The 18,721-nt window shown below is 48.9% G+C and overlaps 1 protein-coding gene across 1 annotated transcript in view; it reads left to right on the top strand.

Annotated features, from left to right (window-relative positions):
* The first annotated feature begins 835 nt into the window (after positions 1–835).
* The window catches only part of LOC142563376 (ras-responsive element-binding protein 1-like), a 56,054-nt gene continuing 38,168 nt past the window's right edge, over positions 836–18,721 (top strand). Inside the window, exon 1 of the mRNA XM_075673938.1 lies at positions 836–992. The gene's annotated coding sequence lies outside the window, so the exon portion shown is untranslated. The remainder of the gene's footprint in view (positions 993–18,721) is intronic.

Raw genomic sequence — 18,721 nt, 5'->3', positions numbered from 1 at the left:
CGCGTCGCTCCAGTACGAGCGCACGGCATCGGCCACGGGGCTTGCGCTCTTGCGCTGCTTTCAATAAAGTTTTGTTGTCGGGGATATAGTCTCTCAAACTTTAAGCGATTGATTTTTACACCAATTTTAACTACAGTGAGAGCGTTTGCAGATTAGTAATTAGTTCTTAGCTTTGACAGTGATGCTTACGAGACCGAAAAAAAAGTTCTCTAATTCACTTAGCTGAGAAAATAGAAGATACGTCTCGTAAATTTGCAAGTAAAATACATTTAGGATGCAAGTGACTGGTAAGTGCATTGTCACGAATGTAAATATTTTGTTGGCTAAAAACGTTATTGTTTAATTTATTATCGTCGACACATCACTTCAGTTTTGTGTTTTGTATAATATGAAGAACCGCAGCTGCACTGTCGACAGATACCGGACTGATCTTCTACGTTTTTCACAGCAAACCAATCGCTCTATATGCTGACAAATAAGCAGGATCCAGGTTTCAACACCATATGTCTCAGTGTCACTGGTGTGGCGCAGTGCTTGTTTATTCCCTACACAGAGGAAAAATTCGCGATACTCGCATAACGAAACGCAACAACCATGCACCACAATTCAGTTCGTTCATTTGCGTGTCTATACGTAACTTTTGAAAGCTACTTCAGCAGCGTCAACTGCACTTTCGAACGCGAATCGAACTTCTCCATCGTTTCTGCTTCTCCACTTGCTCCGCGTTGTCTTCCTCCTTCCTCCATGGCGCCACCTGTTTGAGTGCCGTGCGCATGCGCGCCCGTTCCGTCAACTTCCTGTGTGCACGCATCATGTCTCACCCGCATCCCTGATTCCTCCCCCCCCCCCCCCCCAACCACCGCCGCCAAGGTAGGTGGTTGTGTTAGGATTCCCCTTGTTTTTCGCCGTAGTGTGCCTTAAACGTTGCGAACGGATGTCGAGCAACGACCACCGAGCGTCAGCGTTCACAGCCGGCGACGAGTAAGCTGTCGGTAAGCCTTTTGGTTTCCTTTCATCGCGAAGTTGCCGTTCCGAACTTTTTGTTGAAAGAATCCTCCCTCGTTCTCCGTGATGGCGGCGTTTGCGACAGAGATCGCTCCCCTTTATTTGCAGCTCAGCGCTGTACTCGGCTTTTTCACGCTGCGGCAGCACGACTGGAGTGTAGACTTTACCGTTCGGTGTGCATATGTGCAGCCTGTTTGTGTCAATAGGCTACAGCTTGACGATGCCTAAGAGCAGCTTCTCTCTGCTGCGGAGGGGGCCCGAGAGGCGTCACGCAGGGACCGCTCTGGCTGGCTGCATCCTCTCGATTGTGTATTCGTCGTGTTTTCTTCTGCTCGCGCAGAACATAGCCTAGCGCTAGCATCGCAACAGTAGAAATGCTGAAGTAAACTTCTACAGATTGTTCATTGATGTTCCGAATCAGTAATCCCAGGAGGAAACAAAAGCAAGGAAACCTGCTAGGTTGCACCGTCCGCTGCGAATCAACAAGTGGCAGCCGATCTCGCACGGCTGCCGTGCTTGTCGTTGCACTGGGCTAAGCAACAGCAGCACGGCGTGTGGCCGTTTACGGACGTGCTGCCCGACGTCGCTGGCTGAAATGCCATGCGGGCAAGTGAAAACGCGCTGCAGCCCCGTTATAGCCCCTTTTAGCTCGTGAAAGGAAAAAAAAAACTGAAGGAAGGTGTGGGTTTAGATGGGGGGGGGGGGGGGGTGACATTGCTGGAACGGCGTTGCGGATACTTTCGTCTATCTCTGTAACCCAGCATTCGCGTTGATTGTTAGAGCCACTCCATTGTCTTTCGCTTTATCTAGCTGGAGGCAGCCGTGCTGCTCGCCTGAGGCGTTGTGTGCGCAGCAGCATCTTGCTCGCAGGCTGTACTTGATGCACTACTCTCCAAGCATCGTATACTTCACGGATGACTTACGGGATTGACAGCTCACTGCACATGTGCACCACTGCCACCGTTTTCTCGTTCTTTCGGACGGCATCATGTTACATTATAGGTACGGCACAGAACAGAATGCGGAAAAAGTGAAAGAATAAGAAGCCACTACCGAATGGCTCGGATCTGCGTGTCTGCGTCATCCCCTTACGTGCGAATGGCCAAGGTACAAGAGTGCGTGATGAGTAACCCGGAGACACGACGCAAGGCAGATCGGTCGCCGTTTGCTGTCGTAGATCAAGTAACAGTATTTCGTGCCCTCTTTATGTTCTTTTTCTGTGCAATCCAGTATGGCTGATTTCTGTTTTCCTCATTTGTCATGCGACTTTTCTGCCATATGCACTATTTCGATTCAATTTCGCACGAAGGAAGACGTCAACAGACCGTAGTAGTAATTGATTGTTTATTTAGATAATTGGATAGATAAAGGAAAAGGGAAGGAAAAATTGCTGCCGATCGCCGTAACTGTCTAGCGCAGCCTGCTGACATCTGAACCGCGGTCAGAGCGACTCATTGCATGTTTTCGACAAGCGATGTTTCATCGTTTAGGCGGGAAGTTGACTGTTTCTCTGCTCAATTTTGTTTCGCTGGGTAGATGTTAATGAAATGTTCGCTGCTATATGCTAACGCCTGGTTCTTTCCCTTCTGTTAAAAAACAATAACGAAAGGAAATTCGTCCCGTAAGGGCTTTCTTCAAGCTCAAATGCTTTCCTTTCGTCATCGAGGTTAATTGCTGTCGTTCGTGATTAACATTGCTTGAATCCACCAGTAACCTTTGCAGCAACGATGTTGTTCTTCGGCTTGATGATGTGCGCCTTCAGTTTTCTCTCTCGCGCGCGCGCGCGTGTGTATGCATGACGAAAGTCGATGACCGAAAGGAAAGAGAAAGCTGCTTCTCTTGCTTTTTTTTTTTTCCTCCCCTCCATTTCGCTGGCGCCCGCGCTTGTAGACTGGGTCAACAGGCAGGCATCGCTTGCCGGTTTTAGAAGAGCCTCCCTGTGACTGTGTCTCCACCACGCGGCCTCAGGTGAAGACTTGGTCGCACGGAGAGAACTGTGCAATAGTAAAACGTCAGTGTGCTTGTTTATTGCTCTCGTTTTCACTTTAGTGAGAGCGTCCACACATGGTAAATGGTTCTTGGCACTATTCTTGCTAACATACTTACAAGACTGGAAAAACTTAGTAAAAAAGAAAACGAAGAAGACCGTGCACTTCAATAGTGACCGCCGCCATCGTCGCGGGTGCATATGTGCTTGCACGCGGAGCATGACGTTGGAGCGGCAAGAGATAGCGAGTGGCAACGGGGTAGTCGCTGAATGCGCGCGTTTGGCGGTGAAAATGGCCGCGCGCTCGTTGGTGTACTACACCTTTCATACCGGCGTACTTGCTGCGTCAGCGGCCTAGCCGAAAGTAGGGAGAGGAGTTGTATCGGCACCGTTATGTCGGTAAGGGCAGGTAGCGCGAATGAAGCGGTGTCAGAACCTCACAGGCGGGCGTCGACAGCGCGTGCTCCTTCTGTAGAGGCGGCCGCGAGGGCGAGAGCGCAGTGCTTATTCCTCTTGCCGCCGAGGAAGACGACCGCCAGCTGCGAGATGTCAGCGCGCGTCCTGCGTTTAGGATTTTTTTTTCCTGTTTATCTTTGGCCCTGTCCCGACAGCCATCAAATTTGTACGCCCTCAGCACGTTCACATTATCCCTGCACACGGTATTAATATTGAAGCTTCTTTTTGTTGTACTGGCGCGAGCACGTTTTTACTGTTGTAGTCTCGCCTACCATGTCTCGTGTGTGTACACTCGGTGACAAAATATTGCGGGGCACGAGATCTGAAAAAAAAAAAAAAATGCGGAATATCTCCGCAACCTCACAACGCATTCTGGTGTTTGCATTTCGGGCTTCGACTAGAATATGCTAACAACATTGTCTTCTACAGATTGCGCGCGAATTGAACGTTTTCGGAGATCCCGTGGTCCGTAAACTTTTGTCGCCGGGTGTACATATGTGTGGTTGTGAAGCGCTTATTCACGGAAGCGTATTCGTGTTCCATACCGCAACAACACGAGCGGTGTGTTCTGAAGATGTGCGCACGCATATGAGTTGAACGACATATCGCAAAAAAAAAAAAAAAAAAAAAAAAACGAAAGCGCGTGTACACAGATGCGTTGGCTCAGTGGTTGTGGCGTTCTACTGCTGAGTCCGAGGTCGCGGGTTCGGTTACTGGCCGCGTCGGATGTATTTCGTTGAGGGGGGGGGGGGCGAAATGCTGAAGCGCTCGTGTACTTAGACTTAGGGGCACGCTACAGAGCCTCTGAGCCCCCTTACTGCAGCGTCTCCACGAATCAATCACAACGCAGTCTACGCTAACGTTGGTCTACACGGCCAGAAAAGGCGAAGCCCTTGCGAATGCCTGTCACGCTTTTCATGTGGTCTTGACGTGGTAGTTCGGTGCTTTTCGTATTAGATGTGATGATAGAGAGTTAGAGAGAGAGAGAGAAAGAGAGAGAGAGAGAGTGCGCTACTATTGTGTGTACGGTCTAGATGCCAGAATCCTGTCGATGTGACTGATAAAGACAAATATTGCGCACCGCCGCGCGGACTCGCCCATTGCACAATTGCATACGGTTTTCTCTCGATCACGCGAGTGACAGCAGCAACGCTCTCCTAATTGTCTACAGCTGGCTAGGCAGCAGTGCTTGGCGGCAAAGGTATCTGGCCGCTCCTGCGCGCCTTCGTGAACTGTGGAGGGGCCAGTGCGAGCACGGAAGTTGGTAAATGTTGAGCCCTCTATTGGCCGATGCCTAAAAGAAGCGGATAGAGCACATATGGGCCGGAAGGAAGGCGTAGAACCAGAACTGAACCTGGTCAGAAACCTAAACAGTTCCCCCAGGTCTTTTTTTTTTTTTTTTCATTCCAGTACGAAACCGCAAAAGAAAAGTATTACGGTTTTCGGTGCAGGTCAACCAGCTTCGGAGATTTTCATCTGTTCATCATTACCTGATCTTATGGCTCCACCGTGTCATTCGTAAATGCACACGGGCAGGCTGCTTTCATTTTAGATGCGGCAGCAAGCGTACTTGCTGTTTTTAAGGGGGCTCGTCGGAAGGCTGCCGTGCCAGAAATACACTCGCGTCCGTTTAAAAACTGTGGTCCCCGTCAAATGCTTCGGTCGTATACGAGGAAGTTTTTCCTAGCTGAGGGGTTGCGTTCGATCGGATCGATATGCAAATTTAAGTATGTGACCGCAGAAAAGTAAGCTGGAAATCGTTTAGACCGACGCGAGCTACCGAAAGGAAACGCGCACAACTTCTGATCTTTCTTTATGTTGTTATTCGTGCGAGCCGTTTCGAGAATTGCGTTTGTTCGGCTAACGTAACTGCTCGCAGCATCTAGCATCCAGAAGTGACGACGCTTTGCGACGAGATAGGCACACAGCGCATGCAAAAGAAGCATGGGAGGCAAATATTGCGATTTCTTAACGACAGTTTATACACGCACCTCGGGAACGCACGGACAGAATTTCACTGAGACTTGGAAAAAATACGTGCAACAAAGAGAGCATGTCTGCCCCCCTATCCATCCTCAACCCGATCTCATGAGAAAATTGGGGCAAAGCCGCGCAGTGTCACGCCTTTTGTGTGTTATTAACACTTTGCCGCTAATTGAAAGCTGCAATATTCTCCTCAGCCACCGTTCTCGAATCAGTATGGTGATGTGGTGTAAACATTACCGGTGGTATCAGTGTGTCAGGAGGAGCGCACAGTAAAATGTTTCACACCCGTAAGAGTGCTTGTTTTGACCAAACGACTAACACCCCCGCGCCCTTTGGGCTGTAAAACATATTATTGTACGTGACAGTGAGCTCAAACTACAACAGCGATACGATAAATCGTGGTTGAAAACTGTGTCATAATTCTGACCTAAATATCAGACACGAGAGTTTGACAGCGATAGCTAATAAAGTTTGTTTCACGCAGTTGTCGTGTGTGACTTCGTGGTCTGTACAAGCTATCGCCGCATCTTCAGTGTGCTGCTCCTGGCGTTCGAGTTGTCCTTTTTGTGCAGAACTTTTATGCAAATTTCCCGTAATTCTTCTTCTACTATGCACGTGAACATAAACTGGTTCGAACTAGGTGGAACTGTGTGTGTGGGGTGATTTTTTTTTTTTTTTTTTGTCCTCCGGAACAAAAGCCGGAACGAAAAAAATGTTCGACGGTCTGGTCCAGAGTATGTTATAACGAGAGCCAGCAACTCCCGCCTTCTACAAGCGTTTGCCAAGATGGTCCGAGGAGCATATTTTACTTCTTCCAGCACCTTACGGGAATAGCGGTTCGCGACTTCGTCGTGTGCCGGTCATTGTAGTCTCGCGTACGTTCTCAGGATGGGCGTGGCTCACTGTCACCTTTGTAACGTTTTAGCTCGATTACTGCAAATACGAAAACCTCGCCTGAAGCAATGAGCAACATGTTTTTCTACGCACTAGTCTGGCGCAACTCAAGGTTGAGAGCGCTGTGCAGTGCTTAATTTCGATCTCTTGCCGTATATTCATCGCCGACTTCCCATCGCGCGTGTTATGGCGGGCGAGTGTCGGAGCTTCAGAAGATGGGTGACGATATAGGGCCATGAGTGCGAGATTTTACACATTAAATAGGCAGTGACGTCACAGGCGAGAGGGCTGATTTGCTGTATTCGGTGGGCATCTCTGGACGGGAAAGTTGCACTTCGTTCACGCACCGAGGGGTTGATGAAAAATGGGATTACGGGGGCGGCTAGTGAACGGTGTAGTTAACAGGTGCCCTACCTGGCTGCCAAGCGCGCGCATACTGTTTGTTCATAAAAATAACGGGGAAAAAAAAAACACACTGCGCCTCTGAGTGGAGTGCATGTTGTGAGACACGTGTGGGAGACGGTGCTGGCGTGCACATTCTCGATTGATCACTTTCGCGGATACTTTTGAGTGACGTGGCGTCCGGCGCGAAGCGCCTTATTTGGGGGACAGACAGTCTGTCCCTTGGCTATAGTTTATCCGCTGAACGCGATACCGATGAAAGTGGTAGATCCAGAGTATGCGGCGCTTGGAAATCGCGGTGGTCTGGACGAGGCACGGATGGGACTGTGGAGGCGCCTTCACTGGCCTTCATGCTTTGCATTACCAGCCATGGCTGGTGCCAGTGTGTTGCACCTTTTACAGTGAACTCTCACTTGAGTGAACTTCGAGGGACCGAAGGAAATAGTTCACTTAACTGAAAGTTCACTAAACTGAATATTCACTAGACCAACATAAGGCATGGCATATACAGAGTCAAAAGTTTGAAGTACAATTCACGGAGCAAAAGACATGGTATCCATAGTGTTAGAAATGTGTGAAATGGAATTTGTACATATCAACAAGTACAAGGTTCATAACAGTTATAATGCTGCCTTTCTCACTTAGAAAAAAAATCTGTAATCTTCTTCTGCACTTGTGCTTTTAAAGCACAGGAAGTAACAAAACTGTCCAAAGAGTTAATGTTTTTGTACACTTCTTCTGGCACAGCTTGCTGTTGAGACACAAAGTCTCTCAACTTTCCAATGTACCGTACAACCTCAGCTAGAGTTATAGGGCTTGAAACTGGCTCGGCAGTTACCTCTTCTTCGTCGCACTCTTCTTCTTCAGGACGAACACTGGAAACAATCTCCAGATTCGTCTGTCCAGCACAGGTAATCAGTGCACTATCACACTGTGCATAGTCTTCAAACGAAGTTTTGCTATCGACCTCCAGCTGATGACAAAAATAATCCTTGGTCCTCTGAGCAAGTTCGTTCAACTGCCATATTGACTGTTCCGAAATTCGTTTAAGTTAAACATTTTTGCATAGAATCTATAAGAAAACTGCCTGGGATCTTTAAAAAGTTCATTATTCTGAAATATTCGATAAACCGACGTTCGTACAACTGAGAGTTTACTGTATAGCGGATAGCTTTCTGGGGCTGTTTCGGCCGTTTTCGTGGTCGGTCAGCGGTCGAACTCGGCAAGGAAAACGTTCGTTCTCTCATTCGTTCGGGCTATTCGCTTAGATTGACAGACATCGTCGATGGTTGCTGCACACTTTTTATGAGACTCGCAGTACGAATGGTTTACCGGTTGCGCGAGCGCATACCGGTAATGTCGCCTATACATATATATGCCTGTAAGAAGGCATGCAGAAACATGGTGGACGAAAGGCTTGCGGTGACGTCTGCTCAGCCACCATGCCAGCGAATCACTGGCGCGGCGAAAGGCTGAGCGTTAGTCCGACATTCCCCGCCTTTCTTCTGCGGCTGCGGCTCAGCGTATGTTTCGTCAATATTGCGTCCGTGACGGCATGTGCAAGGCCAACGTGAAGGGAATGGTGCGTCGATATTCGCATTAATCTGGGGGCTTGCCTGCACTCGGAAAACATTTTTTGCGCCTGTTGTGACACATTGTCCCCGAGCAATCGTTGTCTGCCTTGCGTGGGTTTCGTTTGTATGACTCTTCTTCTTTTTCTTTTTTTAGAACTCTGGGCACTCGCTAATTCCTTTTCAGAAACGCTATGTCACGCTGACGCACTCCTGCCGTTCTTGACCAGAATGTACATGGAGCGCAGTGTTAAAGAAAAGCATGCATGACGTGCAGTTGATGATCACTGTTTGTGGACAAGATAAGCCCCCAAGGGGTGCACTTCTTTTTTTTTTTCCCCTTCCTTTCAGTCTATACACACGGTTCGACCCATGCCCCTGCGTATATTTAGAGAAGCATGCTATCTGAGGAGAGAGATTGTGCGAGTAGCGAGGACCAATTTATTGCACCCATGATGAGGACTCATGGCTCCCTTATCCACTCGCATCCCTTTGTTGAAAGCTGTATTCCGATATATATATATATATAGGGCGGCAGTTTCATCTACTCTACAGAGGTTTTTGCGTTGTTCACCAATGCGCCAGCTGGCTTCCGAAGCAAACAGAGTTGAGGGCGCGTCTCCCCGAATGCGCGCACAAGGCAAGCCAGTAATATAGCAGCATTGTCGAGATTCCGACAACTTCCCGCGGAGTGCGCGCGCGGCGTAAGAAGACCCACCGCGCGTGCTCCTACCGGTGCCGCACCGGTTGCGACAACGGTGCAACGATGGGCGTAACGCTGCTACCTAAGAAGAGCGGACGTAGCGCGGCCGCCGCCGGCGGTGATGCCGGACTCGCGCGTGGATCCGAAACGCGCGTTGCGCGGCGCGTCGAAAGACGTAGTGGTAAATCGCGCCCGTTCCTCCCCGCGTTGTACTTGCTGGCGCGGCGGTGCAAAGGCCGGCGTGCTGCGCGGAGAGTTGCTTTAGATGGCGTTTATTTTTATTTTATTTTTTCTTCTCCCTCCAGAGGTGCGGCGCGGCGGGAGGGAGAGTGATCCCTCTTGACGGTTCGCATCTGCGGTTTTCCTTCTCTCTCGCTCTATCGGCGAACAGTTCATCGAGGGCGTCGTCTGTTCGCTAGAATGCTGTTTTCTGCTACTGTTTCAGTCTGCGCCTGGATGATGGGTAGGAGCGCGGGCTGGCTGCTTAGGGCAGCGCAGACGTCGGAGGCGCGTAACCCCCCCCCCCCCCTCCCCTTGCGTAACTGCCTCTACAAATCGTTCGCTAAAAGAAAACACCTCAGTGTAGCCATATAAGTAAAGGCAGCGCGCAGATGAGACGCGGGTGTAAAAGGATGACACAACAGTGCTTCGTTATCCATTAGCTCCATGTCTCGTCCTCGCAGCGTTTCTTTTTTTTCTTTTTTTTTGTAGTAAGGTATATCTAGTACCAACCACCCCATATAAACGTAATCCTCCGGTGTCGCTAGCAATTACGAAAATAATGGCGCTTAAGACGTGTCGAAGGTAATAGTATCTTAACACTTTTGATGAGACCTGTGCTTCAAGATCTGTAATATAATCATAATAATAATATGTAAGGCACTTCACTGATAGGCGTTTGTGTGGTGGCTGCCTGGCTGCGCCAGTACAGCGAATTTTCTTCTTTCGTGATTTTTTACGTTTTTGACAAGTGATTTGCATCTGGGAAACTTCTGAGGTGATTGGGTGCTTCTCAAGGTACACTGCACGTGAGATAGTGGGCTTTGTCTTCGTGCCTGTAGAATCATTTTTGGAGCCCGAGGGTGCCGTGCCGAGGCACAATAAAACTCTTCGAAAACTTCAATATTTTCATTCTGTTTCGGAGCTGGCTGTTTATTTATAACGCTGAAAGTGGGGAGAGGAACTTTATTTCCGGCTAACAGAGTAGTTAATCTGTGTCTGAGAGGAATAAAATTGTCACAGCCACCAGCCCAACTGCTCTTGTACTCGGCGACATTCTCGCACCAGAAAGCCATCGAAGTTATAGGTGTCCATCCTGTCGCATCATCCCAAGGTGTCCATCGAAACTATAATACTTTTGGCGTGTGGGAAAGCATGCCAGCAGCTTCATACCCAGTTCCCGTGCACAGGAGCTGTATACAGCCCCACGACCTCGATATATCAATGGCCCCCTTAATTCCTGATATCCGTACTATATAATTAATCAGAACGTAAAGTGAACAGTGGGGAGGCCGGTGAGGTTATACGCCTCGCTAGTGAAATATACATACATTATGTATTTAGTGGAACGTATATATAATGATCGTACGCTTCTCTGCCTAAAACTCTCTTGTAAAATGTATAGTGACCGAGAATAATGTAGCAAATATTGCAAACTACCAACCGGCTAGGACTGTGCGTTTCATTTACTTAATTTATAAGCGTATATTCAGAAAAGCCACAGGAACGGACACTGAACTTCCATCCGTTGTATACACGTCCTCGTGTTGCTTGTATCCGCGTAACATGGATTTGAGGATGGCCATACATAGGAAGGGTCGATGTGTACAACTGCTTTTCGCGTCCAAGTCGTCGACCGATGTCATCTTCCAAGCACCGCCGTAGATGTGTGAGCGTTGCCGTAAATTGCTTCCCGATGAGTTTTTTACGTCCTTTTCTATATAGTGTATACTTTCCTTTCGTTGAAAAAAAAAAAAATGTTGCGGCCTGAGAATTCAGTAGTACAGGCAGTCTGCTGCGGCGTTGGTAGCTTCAGTGCGATGGTTCAAAAAGGCAGCAAAGATGCGGTTCCGCTTCTTTGCGAAATAATCATAGTCGCTTGACTATACAGTGGCACCTCAATGCAGCCACTGTCGCATGCCGTCGCTTGACTGCGTGGTTGGTGACACGCTACGCGCGTATGTTATTTAACCGCGGAACGAGGACCGCGCTCCCCTGCGCGCGAGTCATCGGGGGGCATCCTTTCGCGTGCGGAACGCAATTCGGCTCGCGCCACTGAAGGTGAAAAGTTTCGCTCCGTTTATTCGCGCACAGAGCGTGGGGCGGTGGGTCAGTGGCTACATAGGAGGCGGTCGAACCCAGCAGTGTTTCCATAATAAAGCCAGACTGGGGACGTGTAGTCAGATAATGTCCTATGAATTGATTCAGCGGCGCGATTCGAGTGCGCCAGGAAGCGTTATACGCTGCAGTCAATTTTCAACAGCTGTTCCCCGTTGAGCGAGGCAGGCGACCGCTTCGCTCCCGCCGAGGATTGACGTCCCAAATTCCGGGACGTGAGGTTGCGCGAAGAATTTCTTCCCGTGGGGTAAATTTAGTTTCGCGCGAGTGACAGCAAGTGGTAGGGTGATAAAGGAGTGGCGGTCGAACCGTTGTCGTTCGAAGAACACTTATTGTGCTACAACTTGCTGCGTTACTGGCGCGAAGCTTTTCATCTGTGGATCAATTTACTTTTGTAGTTAAAATGCTTCGGCGGTAAGCAACCCCGATGAATAGTATTCGCAGTCCTTGTGCCCGTGTAACGGTTGGTTCCCGCTGGCTAGAGCTGTCACCTCGTTTGGCGCGCGCACGACTGGAAGCCCGTTCTTGCGCACGAATCGTTCTGTGAAAGCGGACTGTATTCGCCAATGTTGCGACCGGGGCTTCGAAGATGTGAGATGTTCATTGACCGTGGTGGAGTGACGAAACTTGGGCCTAGGCCTGACAACCAGGACGTTCTTAAAACACGCGCTTAAAGTACATTTTGTGCAAGAACGAGGAAGAATACTGAAGATGTTCAAGTTCAAGCTGCCCATATAATTCACCAAGCGTACGTCTCGTCTTTGAATACCTCCATCGTACCCCCTCCCCCTCCCCATCAGGAGTTTGGTAGTAGCCCCTTTTGCCCCCAGGAGAGCTTGGCCCAAGATACAGGCGCGTCACTGTGCACGAACAGGGAAATATGGAATCACAGTGACTCCGTCTCCGACGCGGCAGTTTATGCCCGGTGGTATCCCAGAAGGGCGTCTGCGTCGTCTGGCTTGCTCCGTCTTAGTCATGTCAGGTCATGTAAAGGAATGATCCCCCCCGGCAAATTGCCCAAACCCGTCTTGGCTGCAGTCGCGGATCCAAGGTGCCTACTTTGGAACGGGGGGGGGGGTCCTTAATGCGGTTGGGGGGGGGGGGTGTTGCGCAACTAACCACACGTCTGTAACCAAATGGTCATTTGGTGTCAGTTGCATTCCTTAGTGCCTTTTTCATCGACACCTTGCAGGAAACCATGTGACCAGTTCTAAAACATTTTATTCACACCAGTGGGCAGGGTCAAACATTGTAATAGCACTAAACACTGTAAGGAGACAGAAAAGTACCAAATTGGACTGAACCTCTTCACCACCCCAAAAAACAAAAGAAATGCAGGCAAGAAAAACAAACATTTTCAACCATTCATTCTAAATGGGTTCAGAAGTTCAGCGAAAAAAATTGTGAGAAAATTTACATTATTCAAACGATACAAATGAGTGGTCCACAAGCATGGACATTAGTTGGGAGCATGGTAATAATAAAAGAAACACATTTACCTTTAGAGGCACAAGAAAATGTTAAGTTTTATGCACTAAACTCTCAACTTTGCCATCTTTGCTCCTGCATCGCATTATTTTCACTTTTACAGAATTCTGGGAAGTAGTCAAAATCATTTTCTCGTTTCGCCGTCAGGCAGCTAGGCTGGTCTGGTGTCTGGAGCTACTGGTCTACTTTCGTATCTTTATTTCCTGGTGCCATTTCGATTTGGGGGGGGGGGGGTTATATCTGGTTAATGTTTCAGCTACATCCTGCTTGAAAGGCAGGATAGAGCACACCTGTTATTGTTGTAGGTGTAGTGATGTTGCGTCGCGACGGTATTCAACCCACGCATTGCGGTCAGCAATGTCGAGAAAATGTGTGAGCATCCCAACGGCCCATTTCCTGGAGTTGACCTTCTTCTTAGCATGTGAAATATACCTGTCGATGAAGTCCACTCCTCTCATCAATTGGATGTATTCCGATACACTTCGCAGATGCGATACTAATTTTTTTTTCGTTTCATCCTTCAACCAGCATTTGCATGAAGACATAGGGTCTATTTCGTCAGCACTGGAAATGGAATTTACGGCTTCGTTATCTTTCCATTTGAGCTGGCACGCATTTCTGTTCTCACACACGAGGGAGACAGATTCTCAACGTCTTACTTTGCTGTTCACAGGGAAGTTTTACAGCAGCGCCCTCAGCGCCGTTTGGATTTACTCGTCCAGGCATGAACTTTTTCTCGTGAAGTAAGCAATCAAAAATCTTCAGTGCGGTAAAATATCGATTCGTGAAAATATGTGACCGCTGCGCAGTTGTCTCCACAAGCTGTATTAACACTGCTTCGCCTGGGCCACTGGCTTTCGTGTCATCGGCGAGGACTGCACCTTTCCCAGTCTTAAAAAGAAAAAAAAAAAAACATAAACTCATCTGGGGAGGTTGAAACAATATCCGTGAGACAACGTGCTGCGAAACGCACAAGAAGACGCACCAACTCTGCACACCCACAACTTCTGTCCACAAACGTGGATGTGCTTTGAGCGCGTCTTATAAATACGATAAAAAATCGCTGTCGAGGGAGGTGGGTTAGTGGCTTTGGGGGAGCCATCCTCTCGCCCCCCCCCCCTTTGTATCCGCCACTGCCTGGCGGTGTCCTGTTTGCCTTCTATCATCGCAGTTGGAGATGGCTGTGACGAGGGCGTCGGCTCGTTTACCATTGTCGCGTTCTCCGTGAGCGACTGATTTCGCGGGGTAAATGGCCGATCGCACCACCAGCACGCGCGCCGAAAGTGGTATCAAGGAAGTTTGCGGGTGCGTGCATTTCCCTCTATCAGCGTTTCTTTCTTCTTTCTTTTTCTTTTTTTTTCATGTCGTGAGGTCGTCGAGCGCGTTGGTAGTACGGATCGCGACATTAAAAGAACGGAACGCGCCCGTCGATATAAATGAGGCGTCGCGCTGGCGAGTGACGCAACCTGTTCTATCGCCGGAGGTGACGGCCGTAGTGTCGCCTGCCGTTCGCAGACACAACTTTAACATGTTCTCACGTGGCATTGTCCTCACGTCAGTGAGCTCAACTGACATAGGCACAAAACAGTGGAAACGTGCACGCCTGGAGCGGCCAGTCGCGCGGCAATTTTGCGAGTATTCGCGGGCTTCTTTCACGCTCGCAAAAACACTTACGTAGCACGTGTTGATAAACTGAAAGCTGTATCGGCAGTTTTTCAGGTTGCTCTACAATTTTCTCATTGAAACTTTCCATCTAATTATAATATTTGAGAAGTTTATTAATTAAGACTATGTAATTATACCGAATGCAAAAAAAAATTCTGAGTATCTTCAAGCGACGGCAAGCACCATTACCCACGTTCTGTACAGCTACGTGTTGCTGTATGGGCGCCCCCATTCCATCCCGGGAATTAGAACTTGCCGCAATTTTATTCCTTTCAATTCCTCGGAATGAAAAGAACTTTGCCCATTCCAACTCCGGGAATGGCCGGGCAGTTCAATTCCATTGCTGTAATTCCTCAACGCAGGAAAGGCATCTTGGTAGATTTATCGGGTTAGCGAGGAACACACCATAAAGCTGATATCAGACGCGTAGAGAACTGCAAAAACACGCAAAACACGTTACCAAGGTCGAAGGATAGTAGCTTGGTGACATGTCTCGTGCAGTATAACCACACTACTGATTCCTATAGGGGCAGTTCTCCCGCTGCCTATAGTATTTGCATGGTCAGCATGTTTTAACGGGCTTGTGAAGTTTTAGTATTGTTTAAGCTTAAATGGGGGGGGGGGGGGGTGTTAATGCTAAATGACGACATGGCGTATTTTGGATTAGGTGCTCTAGTGATTTTCAATTTCTGCACTAAAAGTAGCAAGCAGTGCAAGGTACAAAAAGAAGCTTTATATTGGTTTTATTCATCGAAATTTTGCAACAAAATGTCATGAGCTAAATGGGCGCTTCGCGTTTAGTTTTGGAAACCCGAAGTGTAAAATGGGGGGGGGGGGGAGGGCACGGCTGCTTCAACGGTCAGTTCTAAAAACAAAAAAAAAAAAAAAACCAAAGTGAGCTAAAACAATCGCCTTCTGCCTACCTATTTGTTGCGCTTCACAAGCATGAGCTGCTCGAAAGAAGTGCTTGACAGCCGATTTCGCTTTGCTGTCGTCATCAGGGATGCCGTAGAAAACGCGCGTTACACGTCAGCCGGCGTTGCATTCATAGTGAAAACTGCCCTTGCGAGGCGGGAAAGCAAGGAAAAGTGGCTAGCGTTCGCTTTCCAATAGGTCCATTCCGGGCACAAGGCGCTTAATCCAATTCCCATTCCATTCCGAGGTCGCGAAAATGTGGAAGGATTCCCGAGAGGTATCTCGGCAACACTGGTGGACACCCTGTATAATTGTCCCATTCCGTACCCTCTGGAAGTATCTGCGCATTGAACTGGGAATCTCGTGCTCGACAAAATATGTCGCCAGCTCCACTCAGCCTAAGCTTTCCGTGAAGGTTTGCAGCGGCCATTTTATGATGCAGCCTACATAACAGTGCAAGGTTTGTACGGCTTCAGTCACGGGGCAAACTTCGTTACCAGACTTGTCGGCGACAGTCTAGTGCCTGCGCTAAGGGGAATATATATATATATATATATATATATATATATATATATATATATATATATATATATATATATATATATATATATATATATATATATTATATGCAGATCCCACGCACTGTGGGTATCGATGTAAGCGAAGCTTTCTGTGTTGTACGCTTTGATTGACGATAATTGGCAGTGATGTTGACGGCGAATGTTTAGTTTCTTCAACGTATAATCTAAAGCGGAAGTGGTGAGTTGATGTTAAACATTATCTTGTGTTTGCTTAAGGCGTTGTTGTCCGCCATACTTCATAACCTCTGAGAGAGTCGAGCATACTCAGTTGCCTCACATGGCACATCCCATCGTGGCAGAAGTATTAAACTGTAATTGGGGGCTGTATGTACCAAAACTACAATCGGATTATGAGGCGCGCCGTAGTGGCGGACTACGGATTAATTTTGACGGGCCCTTAATCTAAGGGCACGAGCGTTTTTTGTTTTTTTTTGTTTCGCCCTCGCTGAAATGCGGCTGCCACGGTCGGAATCAAATGTGCGAGCTCGAGCAATGCCATAGCCGCAAAGCTACCGCGGCTGGCACAGAAGTGTTGATTTGACGTGTGACCGCTTCCGTAGTGTCGCCTAGACACTGCGGTGCGCTTTAATGCGGCTGTGCTTCTACACACCCTGCGTAAGTTGTCCGCGTGACAAATTTGCATGATGTTTATTTTTTCAGAAATATCGAAAACGTACCGTATCTTGAACTTATCCAGTTGGCGCGCAACCGCTGTCGTGTCTATGTAAGTAGCGTTTCCTTCTCACATCACTCGCCCCCCCCCCCCCCCTGCACATTCTATGTGAACTGCCAGCTATGAGTGGTAAGAGTGTTCACTCGTTTTGCGACTGCGTCAGTTCTACCCATTCACTGTATACTCTCCCCCCTCATCTCTACCATTATATCCTGCTTCCCTCTGGACTTGCACATTAGTATAAAGGTAAGCGCCGCAGTTTCTGCAGTGTTTTTGCTGAGGAGTCACGGATAATTGCAGCTGTCAAGAGGCCAATGTGGCGACGCCCAGGGAGCTCCAGAGGGCATTGTGCACATTCGACGCGGCGCAAAGATCCAAACGAGTTTTCTCGCGTCGGCTTTCTTCTCTACCGCGCTCCTGTCGTGTACACACACGCTCTGAACCACCCCCGACGCGGTGTGCTAGACAGCAGCAGCAGTGGGAAAGTCGAATGAAGAGGCGAAGAAAGCTTTGCTTTAAAAATTCTGGGGTGTTGGGTGTCAGAGCCACGATTTGATCATGAGGCGGATTAATTTAGACCACCTGGCGTTCTTTAACGTGCACCCAGTGTATGATACACGGGCGTTTTTGCATTTCGCCCCCATCGAAACGCTGCCGTTGTGGCCGGGATTTCATCCCGCGTCCTCGTGGAAGCTTGTGGTACTTCCCTCATCTCGCTTTTCCCGTTTCTCGTCGGTGCCTTCTGTTTGCGGGTGATGCTATGTCCGGAGGCGGTCTTGACCAACCGGCCACCGTGCGCGCAGTGCCACGTGGCCAATCGCGCATTGTGCTCTGCGATTTCACGAGGAGCTGCTGCCGCCGCCAATCGTCCTTGCGGCGGCGGGCGACGTTCCCGTGGTCAGCCATTCGTTCGTTGGGAGGCCGAGAGCTCGTAAGTCCACGTTCTCCCTCAAACATTCCAGTGAAAAATCTGTCCCTGGTGGCGGCCCGTAGTACAATCATAGGACGCGCTGCACAGGGGCGAGGTCCACATCTTCGTGGAATACGTGTGGAACTATAGCTTCTGAGTGAGTGAATTACACTGTGAGTGAGTTCCACGCAGCTCGGGCAGAGAAAGCGCTACGTTTCCACGAAGCTGCCTGCTAGACAATCGAGCAGCAGGGGCTGCCTATGCTATAGGCGGTGCCCCGATGCCACGCGGCACTGCCATCGAGCCCTCCTCCTCTTGCTTCTCCTTTACCATCTTTTCGATCGCGCCATTCGCCCACACTACGCCAGAAGAGCAGGGCTTCACTTGGTGTGCGCGCGTGAAAATCGGATTTTGAGAAGCTCTCGGCCCGCCGCGGCATACTTGGGAGGCCTGACAAGAGCGCTGCGTTTTCCCGCGACACACCGCGGTGACTTCATCTCAAGGTGGTGCAGGACAGGTTTGTCGCCTTTATTGGCTTAGCATGCGAAATAATTTTCGATGCGTTTGGTCGCTGAGGAGCTGCGACGAACAAGCAGCTGGTTGCTGAGCAGCTGCGAATACTCGTATGTTTCTTCTCCTCCGTGCGTCCGTTGCGCCCCCATTGTGGATCTACGGCTTACAGAGTAACCGTCCCAGGTACTGATTTAGTTCCACCATGATTATATTGCTACGTTTCACGACACTTAATGCGAGAGCATTTTCGTTTCTTAGTGCCGTGGACTCGTATGCGGAGCTAACGAATGAGTTATCGTGGAAATTTATCCCTTAGCTGCGCAATCTAGTGTGTTAGAAGTTCCGGAAGTGCCGGACCATTTAATGTAGGGCACGATTTTCAAGCGTGCGTAAAATTTTGCGGCCAGTGTTCACTTGCATCTGCCGTCTGACGACAGTAACGGCGTGCGCGCACCGTTCATTGGTTGTTTACCTTGCATTTTGATGAGACAGATACTTTTACCGTATCGCCCAAGCCTTGTCTACTTAAGCCTAAATCGAGGGTCAGTGTACTTTATTACTTGTGATGGAGGAACAGAGCCATAAGTCAAGGAACGCATAGGGCGGTATTGTTAGGGGTGGCATTAATCGAAATT

This window comes from Dermacentor variabilis, chromosome 1 (assembly GCF_050947875.1).
Source record: "Dermacentor variabilis isolate Ectoservices chromosome 1, ASM5094787v1, whole genome shotgun sequence".
Lineage (NCBI taxonomy): Eukaryota > Metazoa > Arthropoda > Arachnida > Ixodida > Ixodidae > Dermacentor > Dermacentor variabilis.
Note: the sequence above shows the minus strand (reverse complement) of the source record. Positions and strands in the feature narration are given on the sequence as shown.